At 38.7% G+C, this 9,627-nt stretch overlaps 1 pseudogene; it reads left to right on the forward strand.

Annotated features, from left to right (window-relative positions):
* The first annotated feature begins 7,001 nt into the window (after positions 1-7,001).
* On the forward strand, positions 7,002-7,101 carry LOC113341676 (annotated as a pseudogene).
* The last annotated feature ends 2,526 nt before the right edge of the window (positions 7,102-9,627 follow it).

Genomic DNA, 9,627 nt, shown 5'->3' on the forward strand with positions numbered 1-9,627 from the left:
TTAAAAAGATGAAAAGTGATAATACAGACGATTCGCAACAGTTTGCTGGTGTTACAGAATCACTGTTACAGGGAGAAATAGTAGCTAAAGACCTAATGCAACATCTGTGATGAACGACACATAGGTAATGCTGTGAAACAACGATAGTTTTCTGCGACAGTTGCTTGTGCTTCAATGTTCTTCGTGTTCTTCCTCTTCAGCAGCAGCAGCAGAATAAGGTATTTTCCTGCAACTCGATCTCTGAAGCTCTCTGAAAGGATTCGTACCTCTTATATAACTTATCCCCTCTCCTTTTATAGGCCACAGCTCGATTAAATCTCCCCCAAAATCTTGGTTTATCTCCACAGCAAGTTTCGGAGTTTTATTTCTGCTAAACTCTCTTCACGCGTATTGACCTCTCCCAATACTTCCAAACTCTTTATTAGATAACTACGAATGTTGGGGAAGCTTTTCCAGCCTTTAATCTCCCTGAATTGTCGAAAAAATATTCCAACAGCAACCCGTGACCACAACACCTCTGTTTCCTTCTCCCGGTCGATCTAACCCAATTCATTCGATCCAATCACATATACCGACCCTGTTATGCTCTAGAAAGTGCATCCCAACAAAAGTCAGCCATTGGATCTCGTTATTTCACGTCCAACTGATGCTCCCAAATTCACGCAGGTAATAATATAGTTTCCCGCCATAATTGTGTTTGAACGATGAAGAAAATGGGGGGAGCCCCCTATCCAGAGTAGGGGTGCCTTTAGGAGCTTCCTTAAGGGGTGTCCTGGGGTGCCCCTTATCCAAACTGGGGGTCCGAATAGAAAGTGACCTCCGGGTGCTTTCCGACAACTTTTCGAGCCAATTTTTTCCAAAAATGTTTATTGGCCAAAAATAACTACAAATAAATAAAACACCATAATAAGTATAAAAATGAGCCCTAACAATATATAGAATCGAGACAAATCGGACACAAAAATGTGTCTATCAAATAACCCCAAACCTATTATTTGCTAGTCCTCGAGCAAAAATAAAATAGAAATAAAATCCTAACTCACTGTCGCAGGCATCGTCGATTGCATTTAGCGTATGCAATAAGCCTTTAAACCCCTAGGTGTCTCTAGTGGCGGAGTGTTGTCTCCGGAGGGCTTACCAGAGGTATACCTACAAAACCTTTATACTCCAGACCCTTGCTATCTACACAGAACCTGGGAAGGCACTAAAGAATCTCCTTGGTTGGCATACTTATTGACTACAGGAGGAAGTACCCTGATGCGAAATTCCAATTGTTGTACACGAGTTCGCACTCAAGCATACTAAAATTCATATAAAGTGACATAGCTCTACTCAGGTAGTCGCATCCATACTCAGAATCAAACAAATCACATGGATAGATTAAGAAGATGGATATAGAAAAACATAGATGGTTTTGATGTTGACTAAGGTGAACGGTGTTTCTCATATCTGTCTGAAGGCCACTGCCATAATGAACATATCCTAATGGACTGAGATACCGGTCTGACTAATATCAACACACTGCCATATACAAGGGTACCAGTGGTCGATAATCCTAACTCTAGGTCAACACAACTGGCATATACAAGGGTTCCAGTGGTCGACTTTATTGAATTTATTCCAGTTGGTCTGATGGTCTGGTCTCAATTTCTTTTTCTTTTTTTTTCTTTTTTTTTCAACTTATTTTTTTTTATGGCTATCTCAATCACTCTATTTCACCCTAGCAATGGTAACAACTTGAATCGTGAGCCCCACCTAATCACTTAGAGAAACATATTTTAAAAATAAAAAAATAAAAATAGAAGTGAAAAGGACTCAATGAGACATGGCGAAACTACCATGTTATTTCTAACACCTGAGCTCTATGCTTTCATGAATAGACTCTTTAGATGTATCCATCTAATCAAATTGGTCCCTCAACTCCTACAACCAAAATGCTTCCATCCACTTAGATTGGGTAGTGCCATCCTTAATAAGGATAAATTTCTAGGCTCTGGAGTTTATTTATTGCAACGAAAAGGTAACAAAAAATCAAAAAGTTTTACCCCACCTCCAAACTTAAATCTAACATTGTCCTCAATGTTTCTAATTAAAGAACAGTACCAAAAATATAAGTAACATGAGGAAATAGTAAAGAGAGAAGTCGGAAAGATAGTACCTGGGTGAAGTGTAACCAAAAAAACTACAAAAATAATATACAACATACAAAATCGCCTCGATGGTCAATCAAGGTAAACAGGGTCCTCTAGAGGGACCTCTTCAACATCACCTGTAGGAAAAGGCTCTATAAAGGGCTTCAATCGCTGACTGTTAAACTTTGAAGAACTACTACCATCTGGTGTCTCAATCTCAACAGCGCCATGAGAAAAAACAGTACGGACCACAAAAGGACCGGTCCATCGAGAGGGCAACTTCTCGAGGAATAGATGCAAACGAGTGTCATATATAAGAACTTTTTGACCTGGAGAAAATGACTTTCGTAAAATATTCCTATCATGCACTAGTTTCATTTTTTTCTTATACTCCTTTGCACTATCGTATGGATCTCTACGAATCTCGTCCAACTCATTGAGCTGGAGCTTTCTTTGAGCTCCTTCCTTGTCAATTGAAAAGTTTAAGTTCTTAATCGCCCAATAGGCTCGATGCTCTAACTCAACAAGCAGGTGACATGCCTTGCCAAATACTAAACGATAAGGTGACATTCTAATGGGTGTCTTAAACGCAGTACGGTAAGCCCATAAGGCATCAGTAAGCCTCGACGACCAGTCTTTCCTATTTGGATTAACTGTTTTCTCTAGAATACGTTTAATTTCCCTATTGGAAACCTCTACCTGACCACTAGTCTGAGGGTCATATGGGGTTGCTACTTTATGGGTAATATTGTATTGCTTCATTAAAAGAGCAAACGGTCTATTACAAAAGTGTGAACCTCCATCACTAATTATAGCTCGCGGCGTACCAAAACGTGTAAGTATATTCTCTTTCAAAAACTAGACTACGAACCTGTAGTCATTCATTTCACACGGAACCGCCTCAACCCACTTAGACACATAGTCTACAATGACAAGTATGTAAAAATAACCAAACGAAATAGGAAATGGACCCATAAAATCAATGCCCCACACATAAAAGACCTCAAACACTAAAATAGGGTTCAAAGGCATCATATTTCTACGGGAAATGGTTCCTAACTTCTGGCAACGCTCACAAGAAACACAATGACTATGGAAATATTTAAACAACGAAGGCCAGTAAAATCCACACTGCAAAATCTTAGCAGCAGTCATCTTAGCACTAAAATGACCCCCACATGCATGTTCATGACAAAAGGAGATAATACTAGATTGGTCACTCTCAGATACACATCTCCTAATAATCTGGTCCGGACAATACTTAAAAAGATAAGGATCGTCCCAAAAGAAATGCTTATTCTCGGCTAAAAACCTAGAACGATCTTGCTTACCCCAATGTTGAGGCATTCGACCAGTAACAAGATAATTCACTATATTTGCATACCAAGGTGATTGGAAAACAGAGAACAATTGTTCATCAGGAAAACTATCCCTTATAGGAAGGGAATTATTAGGGGAACTAACAACTAGCCTAGACAAGTGTTCTGCTACCACATTCTCTACACCCTTTTTGTCTCTAATGTCTGGACAAAATTCTTGTAAAAAAAGGAACCATCTAATCAATCTAGGTTTGGTATCCTTCTTAGACAAAAGGTATTTCAAAGCACCATGATCAGTATAGATTACGATCTTAGAACCTAATAAATAGGATCTAAACTTATCCAAGGCAAACACGATGGCTAGCAATTTCTTCTCGGTAGTTGTATAGTTCATTTGGGCATCATTCAGAGTTTTGCTAGCATAGTAAATCACATGGAGTAATTTGTTTTCTCGCTGACCTAGCACAACGCCTATAGCATAATCTGAAGCATCACACATAATTTCAAAGGGTAGGTTCCAGTTAGGTTCCTGGACTATCGGGGTAGTGGTGAGTAAAGTTTTAAGCTTATCAAAAGCCTTTAAGCAAGCATCATCGAAGACAAACTTAACATCTTTTGCAAGCAAATTGCAAAGAGGTCTAGAAATCAAGCTAAAATCCTTAATGAATCGACGGTAAAAACCTGCATGCCTTAAGAATAACCTAATATCTTTTACGGTTTTTGGGACCTGTAGAGTCTTAATAAGGTCAATTTTGGCTTTGTCTACCTTTATACCCTTTGAAGAAACGATGTGCCCTAAGACAATTCCTGATTCAACTATGAAATGGCATTTTTCCCAATTAAGCACTAAATTATTTTCCTTACACCTAGTCAACATTAATGTCAAATGATGCAAGCACTCATCAAAAGATGAACCAAATACTGAAAAATCATCCATAAAGACCTCTAAAACCGTTCTACCATGTCAGAAACTATGCTCATCATGCAACGCTGAAAAGTCGTAAGGGCATTACAAAGCCCGAAAGGCATGCATCTATACGCAAAGGTACCAAAGGGACAGGTAAAAGTGGTTTTCTCCTGGTTTTCTGGGGCAATAACGATCTGATTATATCCAGAGTAGCCATCTAAAAAGCAGTAGTGACTATGTCCAGCTAATCTCTCTAGCATCTGTTCGATGAAGGGAAGGGGAAAGTGGTCCTTCCTTGTGACCTTGTTCAATTTCCTATAGTCAATACACACACGCCATCCCGTGGTCACTCGGGTTGGGATTAATTCATTATTATCATTCTGGACTACAGTGATACCTGATTTCTTAGGGACAACCTGAGCAAGGCTGATCCACTTACTGTCTGAAATTGGGTAAATAATACCCGCGTCTAACAACTTAAGCACCTCTTTTCGAACTACCTCTTTCATGTTAGGGTTCAGTCGACGTTGCATCTCCCTAGAAGGTTTGGAGTCTTCCTCTAAATGAATCTGATGCATACACACAGTAGTACTTATACCCTTAATGTCTTCTATAGTCCACCCTAAAGCTTCCTTATTGTCTTGAAGTACTATTACTAGCCTACTCTCCTGATCACTATCCAAATTGGAAGCTACAATCACAGGTAAAGTCTCAGATGGGCCTAAAAACACATACTGTAGAGTATCGGGTAGTGGTTTAAGGTCCAACTTTGGGGGCTCTTCTAAAGAAGGAATTAGGGTAGTCTCAGAAACTGGTAACGATTCGAACCTAGCTTTCCATCTATCAGTGTCTAACACAGGGGTAGAATATAATAGAGCATTCACTTGTTCAATAGTGCTATCGTCATCAAAATCTAAACCAAAATGGGATGACAACTTTCTAATGGGTCTTCAAATAAAATGTTTGGTAATGACTTCTGAACTAAGGCTTCTATCATGTTCACCTCTTCAACACATGTGTCATCTAACTCATAAGGTAGATTATTGACATTAAAAATGTTCATCTCTATAGTCATATTACCAAAAGATAAATTCATCACACCATTTCGACAGTTAATGATCGCATTCGACGTACCTAAAAACGGGCGACCTAATTAAAATCACATATATCTGGTTCTCTGGGTCTGGGACAGGTTGAGTATCTAAGACCACGAAATCCACTGGATAGATAAAATTGTCGACCTCAATAAGGACATCCTCAATAACACCTCGAGGAATTTTAACAGACCTATCAGCTAACTGCAGTGTTAACTGAGTAGGTTTCATTTCACCAAGTCCTAGCTGTAAGTACACATGGTACGGAAGTAGGTTCACACTGGCTCCTAAGTCAAGTAAAGATTTTTCTACCCGGCGTTTACCTATTCTACAAGCAATGGTAGGGGAACCTGGGTCTTTGTACTTTGGAGTTGTAGTGTTTTGAATAATTGAACTTACGAGACTAGCTAAAAAGGCTTTCTTATGGATGCTAATTTTTCTCTTTCGCGTACACATATCCTTAAGGAACTTGGCATAAGCAGGAATTTGCCTAATTGCATCTAATAAAGGAAGGATTATGGTAACTTGCTTAAAAACCTCCAATATGTCATTAAAGTTCGATTCCTTCTTTGTTGGTACTAATAGCTGAGGAAATGGGGATCTAAGCACATAATCAGACCTCTCAGGAACTGAGTTAGCATCATCGGAAATTTTATCAGTTTCCTTAGCTAGTGGTCCTGAGGGGTGAACTACAATATGTTCACTATCGGGCATGGTTACCTGATTGTCTACTATTCTACCACTCCTAAGGGTTCTAATAGCGTTCAATTGATTCGATGGTTTTGTACCTACTTCATGAACTCCTCTAAGATTGGGATTAGTCTGACTAAGGAACCTACCATTATCTCTCTCACTTAAGGTATTAGCTATTTGGCCGACTTGAAGTTCTAACTTAGCAAGGCTCTGAGCATTAGTTTGAAAATTCTGCTTGGTTTCCTGTTGAAAACTAACATGGTTCTATGCTAACATTTCCTTAGTTTTTGTTAACATCTTAATAGATTCCTCTAAGCCAGTCGTTTTATTTTCTGGGCCTGATGTATTCCTAGTGAAGCCAAAACCTGGGGGAGCATTAGAATTATTAGACTGACCCTGACTCTGGCCCTTAGACCATGAAAAGTTCGGATGGTTTCTCCAACCAGGATTATAGGTTTCTGAATATGGGTCAAACTTCTGACGATTATCAAACCTAGTGTTATTATATAAAGCATTGGCTTGCTCTTCATTATTCTGGCCTTCCCAAAAAGGCTCCAATCTACCACTAGTGTTACCCACTTCTAAAGCTTCTAATCTTTTTGTTATAGAAGCAATTTTGGCATCTGATTCATAGCCTCCTTCCACCCTATTAACTTTTCCTCTGCCGAGAAGAATTGTTTTCTGGGGTCCCCTACTACTTTCCCATTGTTGGGTCTTTTCGGCGACTTCATGCAAATATGTCATCGCGTCATCAACTGTTTGGTTCTCAAATCCACCAGTACACATAGATTCTACTGTGGTTGTGGTGGGATAATCTAAACCCTCATAAAGGATCTGAACTAACCTAACCTTCTCTAAACCATGATGAGGACATTGGGCTAATAAATCATTGAACCTTTCCAAATACATATACAAAGTTTCTCCCTCCTGTTGAGAAAACGTGCAGATTTGCGTCCTAATAGATGATGTTTTGTTCCTAGGGAAAAACTTGTTCAAAAAGGAAGATGTAAGTTGTTCATACGTTTCGATTGACCCGGAAGCCAAACTATATAGCCACGATTTAGCTTTATCTTTCAGGGAAAAGGGGAATAACCTAAGTTTCAAAGCATCATCATCTAGGTTTCTAATCCTGAGGGTACCACAAATTTCCTCAAAGTCCCTAACATGGAAATGGGGGTTTTCATTTCTTTTTCCTAAAAAGATTGGGAGCAGCTGTAAGGTCCCAGGTTTAAGTTCATAAGTTGATTCCGTCTCAGCTAACCTGATACATGAGTGACGAGTAGTCCTAGTTGGATTCAACAAAGCTTTCAAAGTTGTCATTTCTGGCGCTACCGGAGCAACAGGGATTCTTTCCTCCGTTAAAGGACGTTCAAAAACAGACTCTTCAAAAGTCGTACTCTCTAGATTAAGGTAATCGAGACGCTTCGAACTACTAGGTTTCTCTTCAACAAATCTACCTAGTGCGTCTCTTTTACGTTCAGGTATACGATAGAATTTTCTAAATTGGAAGGGTAAGCAAACATAGATCAAGGCCGACTCAACCAAATCAAACCTATTGATTTCTAGCAAACAAAAAGCATGATGTCTCCACTTAGAATGTTTCTAGACCAGCTTCTAATCCTTCGAACGGGAATTCGTTACAATTTAAGCAAACCTCTCTGGAATCAATCCGAGTTAACGCATGTTGAATAGAGGCGAGGGAAGCTCGGTGGATCTTTGATACCCAAGGCCTCACCGGTATTACAAGGCGGCGCAGTCACGCATTCAACTTATAGAAACCGTCAAGAACTTCGAAGTATGCTTAAAAGAGTAACCAATATTTTTCGAATGACTTTCCTGTTAAGCTCGTTACCCTATCGGTCTCGTTCTTGTCAAAATTTTAGGCTTAGGTTCGCGTAGGTTACGTGTTCCTAAAGCGGGCAAGAAGAGAACGGTGATGAAATCCGAACCCTTATCTTGTATGTCCAGGCCTTGCCCTTTACTAGAAAAATAAATGTCCGTATTCAGTCCTCAACATATATGCATACGAATGAGTCCAATAACTCGCTGACAGGGGATTCGCGAGTGTTTAGAATCTTACCTCCCGTTCCAGACGGGGGATGAATCGGTTGTAGTCGACTCGGGCCACTGACTCCGATGTCAAGTGTACGAACCCAAGGTGCAGAGACAATATCGTAATTGTCCTCCTTCTCTGCAAACAGTTTATATTTAAAGTACCCTTCCGTAGGGTAAAAAAAATGTCCCAAAGTCCAAAAGTCTAAAAGTCGAAAAAGAAAAGAAAAATTACAAAAATAATAAACCCTAATACAGTTTTTTTTTCTAAAAGAAAATAAACAAACCCTAAACTAAAACTGTCTAAAATAAAATTGTCTTCTTTTCTGTTCTATTTGCTTTAATCTTTAGCTCCAAGTCTTTATGAAATCACCAAACTCTTTGGCTCAATTTTCTTTATGATCCAGAACCTGTAGACACAAGATAAATACCCAAAAACATAAAAAATAACAAAAATAATAACAAAAAATTAAAAAAAAAATAATAATAATTCATGTGATTTGTAGATAGTGGTAAAAAGTGATTCGATTCTCGAACTTGTGAAGGATAACTTTAGACTTAAATTCAAAACTAAATAGAAAACTCGCTAATAATTATAACAAACACCGACAAAGTTGGAATCAATAATAACAGAACACTGAGACTAAGATTCCACTATTTTCCAAGTTCAAAGTGATTTGGTCCAAATATTTATATTCATGCAATTTTCTCGTTTAATTTGATTCTAAAATATTGCAACTAATAGATTTTCAAAAGTAATAATTGTAAATACCAAGTATGAAGCATCAAGAGTCTATAAACTAAGCATACTCCATCAAAATAGATCACAATCACTCAAATAAAAATCATATTCAATAATAGTTCAAGGCAAATAATCATAATAATAATTGCAATAAATTAAATAAAATAGATTGTACCGCTTTTTGTTGGAAAAATAGCTTCCTCTATTGATGGACGCATTTATGTGTCTAATATAGCTCATTTGTATATATTGTTAGTACTCGATATTGTACTTATTTGGTTATTTTATGTATTTGTAGGTGTTTTTGGAAAATAATCTCTTGCGGCGAATTTGGCTAAAAATGTGGCATCTGGACCTCCGTTGATAACGTACCGGAAGCGCCTCAGAAGTGTACCGGAAGTATCCCAGAAATACCCCGGAGGAACCCCGAAAAAAGTGCGGAAAATGCCCCAGAGGACACTTGCTATACGGATCCTTGATTTTGGATAAGGGGTAACCTAATTACTAAGGGGTGACCCATTTCCAGGCAGCTGCTAAAGGGACACCAGAACTGGATAGGGGGAGGTCTTCTTCAAATTTCAAATACTGGTTTTGGCGGGAAAGGCCATGCATTTCGCTGTTGATTTTTGATCCGATTGTTGGAGCTGTTTTAGGGAGATTAAACACCGGAAATTGATTGGGCTGGACG

The sequence above is a fragment of the Papaver somniferum genome, unplaced genomic scaffold (genome assembly GCF_003573695.1).
Source record: "Papaver somniferum cultivar HN1 unplaced genomic scaffold, ASM357369v1 unplaced-scaffold_30, whole genome shotgun sequence".
Classification (NCBI taxonomy): Eukaryota; Viridiplantae; Streptophyta; class Magnoliopsida; order Ranunculales; family Papaveraceae; genus Papaver; species Papaver somniferum.